The sequence below is a fragment of the Pyrgilauda ruficollis genome, unplaced genomic scaffold, assembly GCF_017590135.1.
Source record: "Pyrgilauda ruficollis isolate IOZ18807 unplaced genomic scaffold, ASM1759013v1 scaffold17, whole genome shotgun sequence".
In the NCBI taxonomy this organism is placed as follows: Eukaryota; Metazoa; Chordata; class Aves; order Passeriformes; family Passeridae; genus Pyrgilauda; species Pyrgilauda ruficollis.
In genome coordinates, this window is record NW_024515875.1 from 7,938,173 (window position 1) to 7,958,067 (window position 19,895).

The following is a 19,895-nucleotide window of genomic DNA, read 5'->3' on the forward strand; positions in this document are numbered from 1 at the left end:
TTCAGGTCTGTCCAGGAGGGATCCACACTCCATGCCCTGGCACAGGGAAGCTCACTGGCAGGAATCTGCTACCTTGTGCCCACTGTGGTGCCCCACGTCAGTCCAAGTAATAGTGCCTGGAGACCACAGCTCTTACCTCAGCGCTTTGTAATTTGATTAAGGTGAAATCTGATCTGCTGTTCTGAGGCCAAGAAATGCCAGGATGGCAGATGGCAGGGAAGAAAGTTGAGCAGAGCTCTTTACTAGCATCCAAGACCCTGGGAGAAACCAAGCTGCTCCTGTAGGGGTCAAATACCAGGGAGAGTAAGGAGAAAAACTGCCAGTGTCTTGATTCTGTTAGAAAACTCAACAGTGAAATATTACAGAGAGATTAAAACACAACATAATTACTTAATTTATTGAGAGTTAATGTTCTGGTGCCTCACTGACAAGGAAGAATCAGAGGGAGGTGAAATTGTTAAGCAACATAATTGCCCCCAACCTGAGCTTAAGCTGCCCTCCTTCCTTTGAGACTTTCACAGCTCAGGGAGACGTGAGCTGCACAGCAGAGAGGGACTCCAGGGAACACAAATGCATCTCTGCTGGTGAGTGAGTGTGTGAAGGAGGCTGGGCAGGGCTCTGCCTGAGAGCCCCTCTCCCCATGCCAGCCACTCCTCTAGGCAACAATATCAGCCGTGCAGTTTCGTGTTTCAATCAAGTTTGCACACACAGATCTCCAAGAACTTCACAGGAGAGGGAGCTGTTGTTGTCTCGGTTCACCCAATGAGAAAGGCTGCAACAGGCAACTCATCCCTGAGATCAACCAGCAGTCTAAAGAGGCAGAGAGTCATAGTCGCAAAATGCCATTATCTCTGTGTCACCTGCTTCACTAGATTGCCTCTCTGCTGGTAGAAAAAAAGGGCAAAGATGAAGCCTTACAGCTCATCAAAAGCCCAGAGATGAATGGGAACCAATGCAAAATACCAGCAACTGCACAGATTCAGAGAATAGCAGTAAACATTATTAAAGGGCTGGGGAAATTGATTCCTAGGGAGGAAAAGAGAGCTAAATATGTATAGCTGCCTAGCTATACCCAGAGGAGCATACTTAACCTGCTACAAGTATTTGATGGAAGAATAATTGTCCTGGGAGGAATAAAGGTCTTACAGCTATGAAGAATAGGGTGAAATTAAAAGGGTGGAGATTTAGCCTCTGATGGGCACACTCGATAATGGAGATGCTGACCTGTCTCCCTGAGGAATGTCTGTTGCTTCGCTCATGCAGAGTCTGGGAGACAGCCATTCTCTGGTCCAGCAGTGGGCTCTAGAGGCTTTCCCAGCTCTATTTACCTGCTTTCTGTGGAATAACAGAGGTTTCCATTCCCAACAGCCTGTCACTGGGGGTCAGGTGGGGTTTTGTTTTATAAATTCTGATGACAGCTAAGGGAATCCTGGCAAATCTGTATCACTGGGGAGTCTAACCAAACAATAGCCTCCAGAAACACAAAGCTGCAGTAATAAAATACAATGCCTACAGCCCTCTGCTCTAGAGGAAGAGGCATTGTTACTCTTGTCAGAAAACAGAGGGACTGAAATCTAGCATTTCTTGTCATTAAGGAAATATTGCAGATGTGTGTTTGCTGTAAAATGTCACGATGGCAGAGCTCACAATAATGCTAACTGAAAGCAGGAAAAAACACAGCTGCTGTGTTTTTTAGAAGAGGGCACTGCAGTACATAAACTTTACTACCCAAAGCTGGTGTGCACAGATAGGTTTTAGCCCACTCCAGTGGCCCAAACCCAGAGTACTTTCTGCAAACCTTGGCAGGGGCTGTCATTATAAGCCACTGCACTGTCTCCTCTCCTCTCCCTGTCTCTGACTGGGAGACATTACTTTTCCACCCACACCTAACCCTTGGATTCCCCTGCTTAGTTCCAAGACAAAGGAACACAAGGAAAGAGAGAGCTGCCTGTTTTCTACACTTACTTTCTTCTCCTTTTGGGCTTGTTCTTAGGGGAAATCCACTCTAAGGCCATCTCTGTTTTCCATTTCCTTTACATACTGTTTCCTGACACAAAGTGCATTCTCACTGCTTGTCAAGCTGACCTCATGCCATGTGGGGGGCTCCATGTTCAATCTCATTAAAATTCAAGCATTTTAAGGGAACTCTTCTCTGCTCTCTACCCTCTGGTAAAATACATACTGAGTTTCAAGTCAGATATACAAGAAATATGGGGCCGAGGAGGGACTGACCTGATAAACTTCCAGTTTTCATCTCCTATGACATTGTGAATGTTTCCAGCACTATTGTTAAAATGCTGATAAAATAAAGCCCACACAAATGGGTACTGCCATCAGAAGACACAAAGTAGGGCTGTGATGGTATGCAAGCATGAGAAACCACAATGTAAGAAGATTTGGAGTTAGGGTCTCCTTTTAGGCTTTTACTACCACAGCAGTATGAGTGAGGAGCCGGACTTACTGTTTATTTTCTTTGGCTAGACACTAACTGGGATCATATTTTCTTGGCAGAGCACTGCTTTTCAGCTGAAGTAATCATGACTAAGGCAGTAAGATGGCCCTACCGGGCATGGATGACCAGCTCTGTCTCTTCAGGAGGCCAGTGGAAATTTCCCTTCAGAACTCTCCCTGTGGGAGGAACTGCAACATATCTCACCTAGGCTGGTGATCGCTTTGCACAGAAGATGTTTACAGACTATGTGGAGACAGGCTAATGATTCTATATCCTTATTTTCTGTCCTTCACACATCAGGTAAAAACATTATTGGACTTTCTTAAAATAATACCAAGCTCATAGCTCTTTTTGCCTGTGTTTGGTGACACTTCCACAGCCACAAATATCAGGGCTGCATGCCATGTCCTCTTCCAGCTGCAGCCAAGAAGACATTATTGCTTGGCCAGATCTACTGCCTGAGATGCTCCTGAAAGCAATCCCATCCCCATTTCAGGCTGAAGGAGCTGGCTTAACTTTAAGAACAGGTCATTGCTAACCTAGTTCAGGTGGCAAAAACAAAGTGTTAGGTCCTGACAACAAGAACACCTCAGCACACAGGTATCAAAGGAAACTTTCCCCAGGCAGGGGGCCATGCCAGGAAGCTGGGACAGCAGCAGCCAGGAGTGTGTGTGTGATCGTGCCTCAGTGTGAGGGGGCCTGGAAATCAAGGCTCATGATTTCAGCAACATCGTGCACAGGGGCTGGTCTGCTGTAGCTTCAGCAAACTACCTGCTGTCCTCCTTCCCTCTTTCACGATTCTTCCTTCGAGTACAAGAAAGCCAGCCCACCTGGTTTCCAGAGCCTGTCACCAGCCCTTTAGACTGGGGGAACAAGCATTTCCTTGTAGAATGTCAGCAGCACATGTTCCTGGGAGACTGAAGGGCAGGTGGTGCTGCCTTATAAATCATCTAAACACGCCTGGTGTGATAAATGCCTGCTGTATTTTGCATAACATCTGGGGCAGCACAGGAGAGACCTTGGGGGTTGGGAAGGAGCAGAAAGTGAACATTTTCTGAACATCATGAATTGACAGAGACAGAGATGGTGTCACCATATGGTCAAAGAAACAGCCAGAGATGCCCAGCCCTCCTCCTCTGAGGGGAAAGGCAACGATGGGGCATAAATGCACAGCAACCAAAGAGTATTTATTCTGTTTGGTTTTGTCAGGATTTGACAGCATTGAGGTTAGTGGGGTCTCTGTGGGGCAGGCTGAGAGAACAGAGGGAGGGTGAAAGAGCAGGAGGAACTGTGTGGCTTTCAGATGGACTGGTTGGTTCATTCCCCTGGGATTAAAAGGAGAAAGATCAGGAACAGCATAAACCAGCATGGGGAAAAGGACTTTCAGGAATTACTAAAACTGTAATAGGGATCAGGACAAAGAAGATTTAGAGAAAAAAATCTGAAAAACATGTGAAGCATGAGCATGATTTTAACACCTTCATTTGACCAACTGTCTTGAACCAACCCTATCGATTTGTGAAAATAAATGTGACAGGACATCTCTTGTTGCAGAAGGCACCTGTTGTTTCAACTCTCCATGATTCCAGCCCTCCCCCTTACACCTGTATCCCACCACCACTGGAAGGGAACCCACCTGAGTGTGTTTTCAAATAGGCATGTGAGAACACAGCACAAGGGAGCACAGAATCAGTGTTCTTATTGTGAGAGGATTTTCTTCTTGCCTTTGACACCAGTTCTCCAACCCATGTGTGGAGCTGACTGAATTCCAGGCACATCTGGAACTGCAGAGTAGAAGGGCATGGAGGAACCTCAGGACACCACCTACCTTATCTTTACATAAATAAGATGAGCTAGAACTAAACCATGCATGGCAAATGCCCACCTAATCTGCTCCTAAAAAGCCTTTCAGTAATGGAATCTTCACACTCTCCCCAGGCAATAATTTTGGGTTTTCACTGCCGTGGCCATTTTATTTCTAGCCTGAATCTTCCTTGCTGCAGTTTAAGCCCATTATTTCTTGTCCTATCCACAATGGATGAGAATAACAGTTTATTGCCTTTTTTCCTTGTAGCAGCCTTTAATAGACTGCTATCACCTTCCCCCTTCAGCTTTCTTCTCTGTAGGCTAATTAACCCAAATTCACTCAACATTTTTCCATAGTTCATATTTGTCAGAACACTGATTACAATACTGCCCTCTGGACTCTCTGTCCAGGGTCCTGCTTTCTTTAAGGGTAGTACTAGGCAAAAAGAAACCCTGCCCACGCTTCTGCGAATGGGTCTTTGGGTTCACTGCATTTCTACAGGTCCTAAGCCTGCCCCATGTTTTTACTGCATTGTTTTCTCTTGATTTCTCTTCTATGGCTCCTTTGTCCCTTCCCAAACGAGATACATGGTAATTCTTGTCTGCTCACAATGCAGGAGCCTGTACTGTGAGGGCTTGCCAAGGCCCTGCTCCGTGCAGTAGAGGGTGGGTTTCCTCACGACTTTACAGTGCCACACACAGGACAGCAGATGAATCAAGGGCTTGCCAGCCTGAGCTTAAATAAAGACAAAGCAGCCCAAAAAGGTTCCAGTGTCTGAATGCGTGTCCTATTATTCCGAAATTTGCTTTATCACCAGGTAAGATTTAAGGATAACAGAAGACATTCACTCAGAAACATTGATTAGCAATAATGAAAGTGAGCCGTAAAAAGAGAGAAGAATGTTATTAAGATCATTCTTAACTTAAGAATTCTCCATTATGGCTTCAGGATAGTTTTCTCCAGTTCCTATTCCTCTTGATGAATCAGAATTTGAAAAGAAGTGTTTGCAAGATGGGCACTTCCAGGAAAGTTGCTTTGCTATGCGTTGTTTGTACCAAAATAGAGTACTATCATTGCTGTGAGTTCTCTATTTTTGACATCTGAATCATGCCACAAAATTAATAGGCTTTAACAGTAATTGTTCTAAAGTCAAATGCTTTAAAACCTCCATGCATTTGGAAATGTCTTCATAGTCAAATCTGAGCCATTTATTTCCTGAAACGTCAACATTACTAAAAGAAAAGAGCAAGAGCATGAGCCAATGTTCATTTGCTCTCACTGTCTGTGTTTCTATTTCTACTGCTACCACAAACAAGTCTGCTGTGGAACATTCTGGATTAGTTAATGCCGGCCTGAAGCCAGTATCTGGAGCAGCCCAGGGAGGAGATACAGCAGCTAAGCCAGTGTGGGTGGATGAAGGGATGGAAGAACAAGCAGGGAACAGAAACAGAAGTGGGATATGGAGCAACTATGGCCAGTGATTGTAAGAGAAGGAAGGGTGAGGTTCATCTTTGATAATGTTGTGAGAAACAGAGGAGCAGCACAAACTCACATCCATTCGATGAGGTTTATTCCCTGAAGACATTTGCCATGAAATGCCACACCAAACTAGTTATTAATCTCCAATGGAATCTCATGCTGCTTCTACTTCTATAGCTTCTCTTCATACGATGGCTTTGTGCATTGTGTATCTCCTCCCAGCCAGACTTAGTTTAGAAGCTTTCAGTGCACTTTGGGGGAAAAAAAGCAGGATGGACTTAACAAACAACTGGTCATCACACTACTTGAAAGTGCAGAAGTGCTGTCCAGGATTTCCAACACAAAACAGAAACATTTTCAGTTTCGTCCTGGACTGGCATTTTCTGAGTTACCTTATTTCCACTGTCAGATGAGTTTCAGAAGTCACCTCCACTTCCAGCTTTGCCAAAGTGAAACCAGTTCCTGCTGCTGCAAAGGAGTGGTATGGAGCAGTTCCTGTTGCCTGTGGCATGTGGAAGCATTGAGCTGGTCCCACTCCACACCACTTGCCAGGGAAAACAGGTACTCAGGGCTGCTGGCAAGCATTTGGAGATATGGATAGGGCCCAGCCAAAGGGATCCTGCAGCAGGAGAGGCCATGCACAGAAGGAGAAGGCTGGTCTCAAAATGGGGCAATGCAGTGTGGAACAGAATCCAGAGGCTCACCAGGGAGGATAGTTAGGAGCATTTCCACATGAACCTGAAAGCATATTCATTCAAGGTGTAGCTAGTGTTCTCCCAGCAGGACTTGTTAGCGTCAGCAGCATTAAAATGCTATGGATTAAAGGCAAAGTCATGCTCTACCCAACTGCAAAGAACTTCCAGGCAGATGAACATTTAGTACCTCTAATACATAAACACCTTTGTTAAATAACAATGTTTGAGTTATGTTTCTGACAACCTTGGTGAAAATTGATCACAGCTCAGTCTCTCAAAGAATATCATTGCAGAAGCAAAATGACTCTCAAACGGCAGCCACACATAGGTCATTGCCCCATTTTTGTTCCCAGTTACTGCAGCCAGCAAGAACAACAGATTTCCAGCCTTAACTTCTCCTCTGAAGAGCCCAGAGACACTGCTGGTATCCAAGTGTCCTTCCCCAAGCACAAGCTCTTTACCAGGCTCCCTCTGCTGCAGGTGACATTAGCAGTTTTCCATATATTTGTTCTGAACAGGGTTTTTTCCACATCACAAACTGTTCATTGACATATAGTTCCCACAGCTAATCCTGAAATGCTTTCTAACACCATAAACTATACATGTTGCAGAGATTAGAACTGAACAAATATTTCACTGTAAATCATTTATTCAATACGTTTCATAAGGCTTTCTTTTTTTCTATTTGTGAATTGTCTGCAAACTGCAAAGTCCCCAATTCATTCATTAGTCAAAATTGCCCATGAATTTCTCCTGCAGATAGTTTTTGCCCTGCAGGCCATTCATGGACAGTTTGTTATGAATAGTCTCAATTCAGTGCTTGGTTGGTTTAGCTGCAGCAGTCATGTGGACGTGGCTCTGTTCTGAATGAAAATTCATTTTCAGATATGAACCAATATTCACAGTGAATTTCTCCCTCTGTTCCCTCAGCCCTTGGAGGAATCAACATAGTTAATCTAACTGGGTGGTTTAGCTGTCCAGAGCAGCACAATGGACTGGGAAAAGAACATGGGATGTCCAGTTGATTTTGTTCTGTATAGAGGCAGGATGGGAATACACCAATGGACATTTGTGAAGGATCAGAACTGCTGTCCTCACTCCTTCCTAAAGGGTGACCACCAGACACAATTAGGAAAAAGGCTAAAAGTGCAGCATCTCCCTGTGTTCTACTGTTACCCAAGAAAGATGGGTAATTAATTACTTCATAGTTAACATTCTCATAATGAAGTAGCATGGGTGAGTTCTGAGCTGCAGCCAGACCTAGCTCCCTCTTGCCAAACAGCTTCCCAGTGGGTTAATCCATACAGAATGTTTCCAGGGTGTCCATAAGCACCCTTCACCTCTCTGGAGAAGCAAGTAGATGAAGTAGATAGAACACACTGTGTTGCAAACACTAGCTTGAAGATTGAGTTACCGTTCAGCAAGGCTGCAGGATCCTCTTGTCCTGTTATCTGTCTTCAGCAGATGTTCCTCTCATCAAATCGCGGTGTTGCAGGGCGCTGCCAGTGCTGTCAAATCCAGCTGCTCCTCACACAGGGGCTCCAAACAGCCACCCAGCTGCACCTGCTGGCCCTGCTTCCTCACCAGCAGGGCAGCAAGACCCTGCTGTTACCTCAGGCAGACAACAGCAGGGGCTACGTGTGCCTCTCAGTACCACTGCTGTACCTCTAGGAAGAGATTTCACAGGCTGATACAACAATGCTAATTGTAAGGCTTTTCTCATTTCTAAGGTTTGAATTGCTCCATTGCTTCATAGTGGAGAAGAAAATCCAGAGACCGTCTCAGTTGAGATTTCAGATAAATACGTTCACAGCTAGGAGAGAACAGCAAATGTCCCCAGATGGAGAAAATGTTGACTTTATGTCGAGAAACTCAAAGCCAGAAGAAATAAAACAAGCTGATGGGGAGGAAGAGGAAAAATAAAATAATAGCCCAACCCAATAAACAAATGCCAAAATTTAAATTTTTTCTTTTCATGATGAGAAATATTTATGTTCCTGCCCAGGAAAAGCACACATTTGCTATGAAAATATTGCATGGAAATTTCATACCAAATTTTTAACATCTTTCTTTTTTTGCCAGACAGTTTCAAAGGAGATCTACTATAGGCTGAATAATAGTTATACACATCTCCAAGATGCCTCCGGAAAGATATTTGCATTCATTGCATGAAAAAGGCCCTGATGCAGACCCCTCAGAATGTATACAAGATAACAAACCCATCTCTGGACCTGTGTTACCTTGAGCTTTGACCACGAAACACATTGAGACTCACACATTGTATTTGTATACAAGAGGCTGCTGCCATTATCCTCTCCCTCATCCTTATGCTCAAACACCTCCAAAACCATAGTTCACCAGTTCTCTTTCCCCTCTCCAGTCCATTTGACACATTTTGCCCTTCCCTTGACAACCCATCTGCCGCCCACTTGTCTGCACCTGTGTCTTCACTCAGCTTCCTAGGAGCAGCTTTGCTGAAGCCTTTTGAGCAGCCTTTTTCCTCTTCCAAAGGGCTCCTGTGACCAAAGATGATTTCCTGATCCCTTCTGCAAAGCTGTTTCTGCCATTCTACCAGTCTCTCCTTCGATGAGATGTTTTCCTTTCCAAGGTCTCCTCTCAGACTCCTGAGAGCATTTCTCTGCTCCTCCAAACACACTGACATTACTGAATAGAAAACTACAAAGGCACACATGAAATGTGCCCTCTCATTCTTCTTACTGTCAGTCTTCTGGCATCCTTCAGAAGAGCAAGCTCTAAACTCCTTGCAAAAACTGCCATGGCCTTTTTCTATCTTTAAAAGTTCCTACCACTTTTATCATGATAAGAAACAAACAAACAAAGAAAAAAATATATTTAAAAAAGCAGGTTTTCACCTAGGATGAAAACTAAACCCTCCTTTGTATTGCAGGAGCAGCTGTTAAACACTAAACAGCAAAGCTGCATCTCAGCAGGGAAGAATGACAGCGAAAAACCTGTAGCTGGTTAAAACTACTTTGGTAGGAATTTATGGAGGTAAAATATTTTACCTTTCTGACTGTAAAATTTAATCAAATTTCATGGGTTTTACTTGCTGGGACACCATAGGCTGCTTCCCCTGCTCCCCAATAACAGCTGTGAGTATTGTCAAAAACAAACGGTACTAATCTGCAAATAAAACACACGACATTTTTTAATAACTTGGAAGAAATTGTGCACTTCTTCAAAATCCCACTGCTTCCCGCTGTGTACTGCCTGCTGCCACCCCAGCCTTGGAGCAGCTCAGCACAGCCCTTCAGTCAGGCAGGTCCTTCTCCCTATCAAAGCAGGACCATGATGGATCCAGTTGGAAGTACATCTGCTACTTAGTCTCCTTCACCCCTTTCCAGGAAACCTAGAGCATTTTTCCTCTCTGACATTGGCCTTAAAAAACATAAAGGTTGCACCCAAGGGTGCCAAGTCCTTCTTATGCTGCAAATTAATGATTACAAAGCTATTTTACTAGAAGGCGAAGGGGGAAAAGTGCATTGCTGGCACCTCCCTTATTTGATTTCATTTCCCCCCTCCCACCCTTTCCTTCGGAGCGATGCGAAACCATAAGAGCAGGGAGCGATTTCGCTTAAATTAGGTTTACAAATAGCCCGGCGGAGAGGGAAACGAGGTGCATATGCTGCATGTTAAAGCGTCACGGCCGCGCAGCCCGCTGCGGAGGGGATCGGGAAGGCAGCCGGGCCGTGGGGATCAGGTGCGGCTCGCCGGCAGCCGGGAGGACGCCGCCAGCTCCGGGGGCTCCGCTGCCAAGCGCTGGCTGCTGCTGCCCCCCGACGGTCCCTGCCCGCCAGCGGCGACCGCCCGTGCGGCCCCGGCGGCTCGGAGCGCACCGCGCCGCACCGCACTGCACGGTACCGCACGGTACCGCACCGCACGGCACCGCACCGCACCGCACCGCACGGCACCGCACCGCACCGCACCGCACGGCACCGCACCGCACCGCACCGCACGGCACCGCACCGCACCGCACCGCACGGCACCGCACCGCACCGCACCGCACGGCACCGCACCGCACCGCACCGCACGGCACCGCACCGCACCGCACCGCACGGCACCGCACCGCACCGCACCGCACGGCACCGCACCGCACCGCACCGCACGGCACCGCACCGCACCGCACCGCACGGCACCGCACCGCACCGCACCGCACGGCACCGCACCGCACCGCACCGCACGGCACCGCACCGCACCGCACCGCACTGCACGGTACCGCACGGTACCGCACCACACCGCACCGCACCGCACGGCACCGTGCTGCGGCTGCGGCTGCTGCGCTCTGCGGGACCCCCGGGCTTGAACCGCACGGCACCGCACCGGGCTGCGGCTGCTGCGCTCTGCGGGACCCGGGGACTCAGACCACACCAGGCTGCGGCTCCTCCTTTTCGCGGGACCCCCTCAGCTCCGAGGGTCACAGCGGCCAGGCAGGGGAACTCTGTGGGGCTGCAGAGGTGACCCAGGGAGAAATGGTCATTTTCACGGTCTATTAAAAGTGACAACTCGGCACCCTCCATTTATTTCCTGTCACTGAGATTTATTTTCTGTCCAAGGATATATATATATATATATATATATATATATTTTTCCCCCCTGCCCAAAAATAAAACTCCATCTGGCAGCTGAACATCAAACTCTGGTTTTGATACCTTGTAAAAGGATATACGTTGATAGTTGAAGCTTCTACCTTGGCAGCCTTGGAGACCAAAGCTCTCTGTCCACCAGGTAACCACATATCATAGGCTGCCCATACAGTACCATGGCTAGCTTCTTCCAAACACTGTCTCCTGCCCACCCAGCTCACTCTTTGTCCAGCACAAACACCCTGTACCAGCTTACGAGGCCAGCTGGTCTTCACATCCTATCTGGCCTCCCTGCTAAGCCTTAGGGGAGGTCAGGAACAGGGCTGGCTGTTTTCATTACTTGTTTTATTTACTATCCTCGGTGAACTACAGGTGACATGAAGGCTATTTATAGCTCATGTACATCCCTTTAAGGGGGGGTGGATTTGGATGCAGATCTCATCATCTGGGACTTCAGGGGCTGTTATTAGCATTTGATCAAGGGATGTGATTCTGCCCCTCTGCTCTGCTGTTGCAAGACCCACCTGAAGTACTGTGCCAAACTCTGAGGCCTCCAACATTGGAAGGATGTTGGAGAAGTGCAGGGAAAGGTCACAAAAAGGATCAGAGGGCTGGAACACCTCTCCTGTGAAGGCAGGCTGGAAAAATTTGGGTTGTTGAGCCTGGAGAAGAGAAAGCTCCAGCAAGATCTTGTAGCAACCTTCCAGTACCTAAAGGGGGTCTACAAGTAAGGTGCATCGTACAGTGGCATGCTAGGACAAGGGGGGATGGCTTTAAACTGAAAGAGGCTAGAATTAGACTGTATATTAGGAAGAAATTTTTCACTGTGAGCAGGGTGAGACGCTAAACTGCCCAGAGAAGCTGTGGCTGCTCTTGGAAGTGTTCAAGGCCAGGCTGGATAGGGATTAGATTGTATATTAGGAAGAAATTTTTCACTGTGAGCAGGGTGAGACGCTAAACTGCCCAGAGAAGCTGTGGCTGCTCTTGGAAGTGTTCAAGGCCAGGCTGGATAGGGTTTCGAGCACCCTGGTTTAGTGGGAGGTGTCTCTGCCACAGAGGCAGGCAGAGAAGTTGGAATGAGGTGATCTTTGAGGTCCCTTTCAACCCAAATCATTAGTTAATGCTGTGACTCACACAGAAGCCCTGCACCTCGGAGGCAGGGCAAAGCCCAAGGGATAAGCCGATTACACAGGCACCACCTTCACTGCCAGGTGTGCTGCCAGCACCATTGAATTACAGAGGTGTGGACAAGACTAAGCTGCCCTCTGCAGAGATGGTAAAACAAAATCATTGTGTGCTGGTGAAATCACTGAAGTCATCATCTTTGCAACTTGCCAGCCGTCACCTGAGTTCCTACAGAGACCCACACAGGACCTATCTGGACCTCACCACACAATTGGGAAAGCTGGGGAAGATGGAGGAAATTGGTAGGAGACAGGAGATGGATGAACAGAGGAAGGATAGGTGAAGTAAAAACACACAGAGTTGAAAGCCAGAGTGAGGAAAAGGAAACTGAAAAGAGGCTTCAGTGACACGGACTAGAGAGGACAGGACTAAAGGTGGTAGGAGAGAGGGAAAAGAGAGAAGGATTGAAAGAGAAGGAATAGACTCCACAGAGAGGGAACACACTTTTCAGCAGTAGGAGAGGCAAAACTGAGGTGGGGAACAAAATCCTCTCTGAGGCAAACACCAAGAGAGGATAAAGGGATGGAAGAGGGGAAGAGATGGAGAAAACCAGAGAGGCCTAGGTCTGGGATCAGGAGGCTGAGGGAGTAGGACACCGTGCCTTTGGGAAATGGCTTGAAAAGACAGCTGTCTCGGGAATATGAGGCAGGACAGCACTGAGAAAGATGCAGCTGCCCCTGTCTGTGCTGTGGCCGTCACTGTGCAAAGGAGCTGGATTCACTGTGAAGGCTCTCAGCAGCTGTTTTCACCAGCTCACCCTGAGCACACTCCATGACTGCAAATAACCAACATGGTGGGAATCTCCTCGTGTTGCAGCCACTGTCAGGAGCAGCCCAGGCAACAGAGCTGATGCTTCTACCTGGTATCCTGAAAGAAAGCTGAACCACCAGTGCAGCACTGATAAAGTCTTTACACCAGTTTACAGAGAAGACTGGGTTTTGTGCCACTCCAAAGAGCAGCAGTGCTCCTTCTGTTAGCAGTGCAAGTCTTAAAACCCACCTGCTGCTCCCCAAAACCATTGCATGGTCCCTCTTTCAAGGTCAAGCAACATGAGAGAGCCAAACACGCAACAGAGAGCCAAAGCTCACTATTTTCTACAGGGAGCACCAGAAACATGAAACCCATAACAAACTCTTTTTCTCCAAATAGCAGAGCAAGTTTGTCTTTCCATACAGGCTTGAGGAGGGCTCTGGGTTTAGATGGGATCCCAGAGCTCCCAGTCATACCATAAGGCTGCTGGCCAGGTGTATTCTAACCCCAGTCCTGCCTGTGGAGATAATAAACAGCTCTCCCGTGCTTAGGGAACACCCTTGGGACTGAGTTTGCCTGGTGCTAAATAAAACCAACCCCCCATGGCTTTCCTGTCTACTGGATGAAGCCACAAGTCTTGCAAAAGTTACAACTGAATTAAATCCTTTCTATTATCTCCCAAAAGCAAATTTGAATGCGGCTGGTCGCCTACTTTGAAGAGCTGCAATGCCAACAGAGGAGGTGAATGAACTAGGCAGTTCCTTGAAAATATAGGTTAGGATTAAAGAAAATCCTAGTCTCTGAGTGCAAATCAATGAGAAATACAGAGTTCTGTGTATTCCTAGCATATCCTCTCTGCAACATCCAGCAAAGTTAATACCGGGAGCTGGCAATGTGCATATGAAGAAATATGTAGATTATTGTTCCAATATAAAACTCTTATGAGGCAGTCAGTCAAAACCAATGTTGGTAGCATTCCCTTTTATCCATGTGCCTAGTAAGACTGTGGACTCTCTGAGCAGAGACCTTTAAGAGCAAGCTAACCATCCTTCAGCAGGGGATCAAATACAGTTGGACCTGCTAGGTCAGACCTTGGGGGATTGTGTGTGCACATGCACACGTGTGTGTAGATTATATGGTGGGGGTTTTTTTTTCATAAATCATTCTCAATCCTGCTCTTTATGATTATATCCATTTTCCTGGTGGGGAACAAAAGTCTCAGTGAGACTAGAGCTAATATTTTCACTCTCAGGCTCCTATGTTCAGATTAACCACCAGGTCTGCCTCTGACATGCACTCCAGGCATCCAGCTGTGCCCCCCAGGATGGGTGCCTGCATTCCTACTTACCTCGGGTAATGCAGCAAGTCAAAGGCAAGCTGAGAGTGAAACCCAGGTCTGACTAGAACCTCAGCAGCACGTTTGCTGGAACACAAGCACCCGATGTATTTGTCTTCATTTAATGTACTATTTTTTTCTATCCTCTTGAGTAATTTCCTTCCCTTAAAGGATATAAATCACATACCTACAAAGTAAAGAATTATTTAAAGAACAGTTATATTTAAGCTTGAAAAAGGAGTTTGAATTTAACTCCCTAGTGGCTGAGATGTGACTGGCTGGTGAATATAACTTGGCTTAACTCTATGAAGGTGTTTTATGGCTTCAGTACCATTTGGCCTGCAAACCAGTGTTCCATACACTGGGGTGCTACTGTATGTGAACACCCTTGCTGGAAGTTAACTTAGTGCTGCCTTCATTCATTTCCCCTGACGTGACCTACCCTGCTCTCAGCCCCAAATGCACGCTCACACACACATGGGGCTTTGCCCCAAGTTAACTCCATCAGTTTAACAGCTCCATTTCATTGTGTGCCATGCCCAGCTGGAGGTTTCTCTTTACTTCTCTAAGTCACACCACAATTTCATTTTGTCCCTGATCTTATTGTTGATAAAGACAGGAGGAAATGTAGGAGTGGAGTGATTCCCAGTGGAATAGCATTGACTTCAATAGCAGTAGTGAGTGTTAAAGGTAATCTGTTAGCATGGAAAGGAATACTCTTCCTGCTTATTAAGTACGGCTTAGCAGCAGAAAACCCACCAAAAGCTTTAAATGAACAATGAAAAGGACATGAAAGAAATTAATACATCGGGAAGAATCATAGTGACCATGTTTTAAACAACTTCACAACTGTTCTCTCCCACAAATACCTTGTGTAGCAGTTGCATTCATGAGGTCTATTCCCTTTCCTCTGTGCTTCACTCTAACAAGCAATGGATTTGCTCTGAATAACACAAGTCTAATGCTGAGACTTCTGTTTATGAGAACTGAAATATGATGCAAAGATGCATGGCCATTACATCTACAAGATAGACAGTCACTGATAACTTCCAAAAACCTTTGGAAAAGGAAAGAAAACATGAATCTACAGTCCCATAATCCTTGGTGGCCAAAAAGAACCAATTTAAAACAGGCAGAGACTGATTTGATCAATTTTAATGCAGACCTTGAACTCCACGCTCAGAAATACGACAGAGCTGTCAGGAGCTGCAGCTCCCTCCCAGCCAGAGGACAAGGAACTTCATGTCACTTGAAGGAAAGGTTAGACATCCGGTGGGTCTGGTGTGTGCTGGGTACAGATGGGGGCACAATGTCTATATTAAAACTCAGCTGAAAGGCTACTAGAAAATACCCATGGGCTGAATGTTCTTGATTTGACTGACAAGAATAGAAATGAGGGCATGACATGGAAATCCTGATTATGAGCCATGTTTCAAGGAAAACAGTATTTGTTGAGTTTCAAGTGTGGTTTGGACTATTTCATACACCAGCTTTAGTAAACACAGATCTGGAACCAAGTTCTGATTTCTAATATCCCAGGAGTCCACTGCCTGGGGCTGGAGGTGGCTCTTCGTAAAGCAAAACGCTTTGGAGTCTTAGTCATATCCAAAATCTATTAGGGTCATGTTTCCTTCTTTCCATCAACACATAGCTGAAAAGAAAATCAAACTTGGTAGGTTTGCATGTAATCACCCTGCCTTCTGAACCAAAGCCTCACCGGACTTGCATGAGCAAGTACTTTGCTCGCATATCTGACCCCAAACTCTGCATGTCCTTGCTGTTGCAAGTAATCTGGGCCCATTAATGAGCACGGATATGGCTGCTGGTTTCACAAGGTCGGTAAATCCTTGAATCCCCAGAGCTGGCTGGCAGGCACATAAAAGTTATTTTGCAGTGGTTCTTCCACTGGGTGCTCTCCTAAACTCCGAAGTGTTGTCCCAGTGTGGAGGAGCTAGAAAAGTCAGCCAGGCAGCTCCTCTCAGCCCCAGCAGGGCAGCAGGACAAATTTAAGTCAGCTGTGAGCCTATAAGAAGCCAACTGCACTGCTGCATACAGTTAAATATGGGGGCAGCAGCTCTTTACACTGTGTCCCCTCTGTTCCCTGGCACTGCCCCAGCACCAGCCCATTCCCCACGCCTTTGAACCACAGACCATCATAACAAGAGAAGGAGCTGGGAAGCTAAAGGCAGGCTGTGGTGAAGACCATTTGCTCCTGGGACACAAATCAAGCCTCTTCATCCCAGCACAGCAGATCCCGCAGTACTGAGAGCATACCCTGAGTGACAACCGCAGGAGAAAAAAGGAAGAGGTATTCATACTCAAGGGGCAGAGCCCCTTATTCTTTACGGGATCACGGGGGGAAAAGCCAACCCGGGAGCTCATAAGGAGGTGCAGCCATGCGCAGGCAAACTCAGCAGTGATCGGGAGTCCTGAACTTCTTCATCCCTCCAGAGGATGTCAGCGTAGAGCCACCGAAAAAGGCGATCTTTGTGACCCAAATCCGGCGGCAGTGAGGAAATTAGAATGTGCAGCCGCTCTGCGGACATAGTCCCGAAGCTCCCCGGCTGCTTTCCCAGAAGTAACCAACTTTCCCTGGCAAGTGTGCAGCTAGTGGGATGACGGGAGGAGCGGCGAAAGCCACCGCGATTTGGGAGCTAAGCAACAGGTTATCCCGGGAAACAAACGGGATGTGTGCTCTGGGCTGGGCAAAAGCATGGGGCGTTCTCAGCCTTTACTGTCGTGCTTCGACCTCCTGCGGTGTCCCCGAGCGTGGATGAGCACTCACACACAAGGAAGATGAGCAAACAAAACTATGGAGATTGTGGAGATAGCAGGAGCAGACTGCAGTCTGCAGCCATTGAGCAAGTGCCCCCTGGAGAGAGCTGGTGGGACATCTATGTGCTTGTGCACTTGTTACTGTTGTTTGTGTCACCAAAAGTTAGTCTTTGATTTTATACATATTAATCCCAGCAGAAAACCAGCCAAAGGAAAGAGCTGCTTCCTGTCCATGGCAGAATTTTCTGTAATAGTTTTTAAAAGACTATTTCTGTAATGGTTTCTATCCCTAAGAATCTTAATTTTGAGAGTCTGAAGTCACACTGGATTTTAAAAAAGACTATTTCTGTAAATAGTTTAGGGTTTAGTCTTAGGGTTTCTATCCCTAAGAATCTTAATTTTGAGAGTCTGAAGTCACACTGGATTTTCTATGGAGCTAATTCGAGCCCCTGTTGCCTTTGGTCCTTCATGTGGAGCACAGGGGCAAATGTGCCAGAAGCCTCAATCTAAGAAGAGGGGAGAGAATCCCAGATGGAAAGGCTGTACCAGTGATGCCAAGCACTAAAAAACGTCTCTGGGCTATTCTGCAACCTCAGAAACTGCCACAACTTAGAGTGTTGCTGCAACCCAGATCTCACACCTTTTTCCGTCTGAGATGTCCACACGAACAACAACCCGGTGATTGCTTGCCAAAGGATCTTGTGATCATTCAAGAAAAAATTAGCTACCTGAGAGAAATTCTGCAGATATTGATAGCATCCGGGAAGGCAGACTCTACCAAACATAGTGGGTTTAAATATGAACAAGAAACTACAGAGCCTCTGGGCTTTACTGTATCCCGTCCCTGAGCCAATGTTTCTCTCTGAGCATGCACCACGTCAGTTTTCCCATTAAAGCATATCGACTGGAAGCAAGTCATCATCCCTTCCCAAGTATGATTTAATAAGTCCAAATCCAGGACCTGACCCAGGCTACATCCACTGCTAAAGCATCACTTGCCAGCCAACCACACAAGCTGTGTCTTAATCTCTCTTCTTTACTGCTATTTGTTTTGTGGGGTTGGGGGTTTTTTGCTTGTTTTTACATGGATAGATTAAATTTCCTGCCAACCCACTTTCTCATTCAAACATGTTACGGAGGAAGTGGGAGGAAGGAGGAAATCAGGAACAAACAACAAGCAGAAAATGGCATTACAAGGCTTAGTGAGGAGTCTGATCCTTAGCCATGCGCACTGCCCCATTCCTGCACATCAGCAGCGCTCTCTACTACAGGGAAAGGAAAAGTGCTTTTTTAGCTGTCGTTGTCCATGGAAACACATCAAAGAAAATATGCCAGAGCTCTAGAGTCAGGAAGTCCCAAGACTACCAAGTTTCTCCTCCCTAAAAAACAGCACTCACATGTCCAAAGCTCTTGCCACTTACTACCTCCCACTCCCCCTCCACGGCTGCGTAGGTGACCTAAGGAAACCTTTCTCTGCTCTGTCCACCAGCCCACAAGAGCTAGTGCCAAGGCTCAGGAAATGCCTTGCATGTGCCCTCCCTTGCTCAGGAGGTCACAGATCTGGTAATTCTCGGTAACATCCTCCAGGCACATGCAATGCACAGAGGCAGACATGGAAGAAAGCAGTGTGAGGAAAAACAGCCACAGCCTTTCACTGCCCCTGCTTTCAAGGCTTGCTTTGTCCCTGATATCCATCTACTCCCCAGCCAAGAAGAGGCATGGCTCAGTGAGCTCAGTGACACTGCATTCCCTTTCTGAACACTCATATTCCTGATCCTCACCGGCACATCTTGCCTTTCTTGTGGCAAGAGCAGACCTGCGACAAGGACACAGTGGGTGAACACTGCTTTGCTGGCTTCAGGAAAACAAGCTGCAGGCAGGATAGCGAGCAGCACTTGGAAAAAGCACAGAAAGAGAGGCAACTCAGCCATCAAGAAACCTGACAACAGCTCTGCTCCAGCTCTGCTCTGTTTAACAGAGGCCATGAGTTAACGTGAGTGCTTGGGATTGCTCAGAAGTGAGCTTGTGAAAGGCATGTACTTCCTCAGTTTTCCGCATGCTAGAAATGTTCAAGACCATCATAAGATAATCTGCTGAACCATTTTGGGTTCACCTGGTGCTGGCAGACACATGCCCAGACTCATCCACTTGCTCACAAACCAGTGGTGCCGTGGCTGGGAAGATCCAGGTTACAGTGCAGACACAGAGGGACACTTGCATGCCTGAAGTGAATTAGGCTGGGATGCCAAATGTTGCTTTCAAGAAAAATCCAGTAACCTGCAAGAGCTTACCAATGCACTTGATGAAACCATGATAATCATGAAAATTCCTCCAATATCAAAATATTAGTTTGATTTCCTCCGCCCAGTACCATCAATCACCCAGTTACCTTCTGGGTGTCATCTGAGGCTACCCTGATTTGATGTTCTCTTAATGAGGGCCTAAACCATGATGTAAGAAAGACTGATGTCCTGAGCATCCCCCATCCTCACAGGGAAACCAGGCAGTTTTGGACAGAATACCATCTGTTAGACTGGTTTCCGCTGGAAACTCATCTGTGTTTCAGCAAGAGTGTGTTGAAGTGCATGCATCTGAGTAATTTTAATTTTTTTTTAGTTCAGATGAATCAGCAGATATGAGTCCAAAAGCTGCGTAAGTTAAAAAAAACTTCTGGCAGTCTGCAGACCAGTTTTTCCAAATATTTTTAACTGAGCTCTCATCTACACCAGCCTCTAAAAAGATATCCACTTCTAAAGTGTGAAGCATCCTCTCATGGTTATTTCTGTCTCAGCACTCAAAAGTGCAGTTAATC